The sequence below is a fragment of the Stigmatopora nigra genome, chromosome 12 (assembly GCF_051989575.1).
Source record: "Stigmatopora nigra isolate UIUO_SnigA chromosome 12, RoL_Snig_1.1, whole genome shotgun sequence".
In the NCBI taxonomy this organism is placed as follows: Eukaryota; Metazoa; Chordata; class Actinopteri; order Syngnathiformes; family Syngnathidae; genus Stigmatopora; species Stigmatopora nigra.
Window position 1 is genome coordinate 3,023,337 of NC_135519.1, and position 474 is coordinate 3,023,810.

The window sequence follows — 474 nt, forward strand, 5'->3', positions numbered from 1 at the left end:
TTTGGAGCGTGGTGAGTAAACAGAAATCAGGAGAGCACTTTACCTTTGACAGGCAGCCTAAGCACCTCTTTCTTCTCTGTTAGCTTTTGTATTCCATTTGTCAAGTTCACTTGGCTTGTGTGCCACTGTTGTCTATTTTCTCCGTTTGGGCCCGAGCTTAGGTCTGCAGTAAATCGAGAGAAATGAGAGGAAAAGAACAGGATTCATTGCTCGGTGTAATTACTCGCAATTTCTACTCCTGAAACTGTAAGCCTAACATTTTTACTGTTTTCAGAGTTGGGGCAGAGACAGGAGAAAAAAACCTTAATATTCATTCATTCATTTTTTAAATTCCTTTTCTCAACCGCTTTATCCTCATTAGGGTCGCAGGGGTGCTGGAGCCCATTGCAGCTGACTCTGAGCCTGAGGCGGGGGACAACACCCTGAATCGGTGGCATGCCGTTCGCAGTGCACAATGAGATGGACAACCATGCA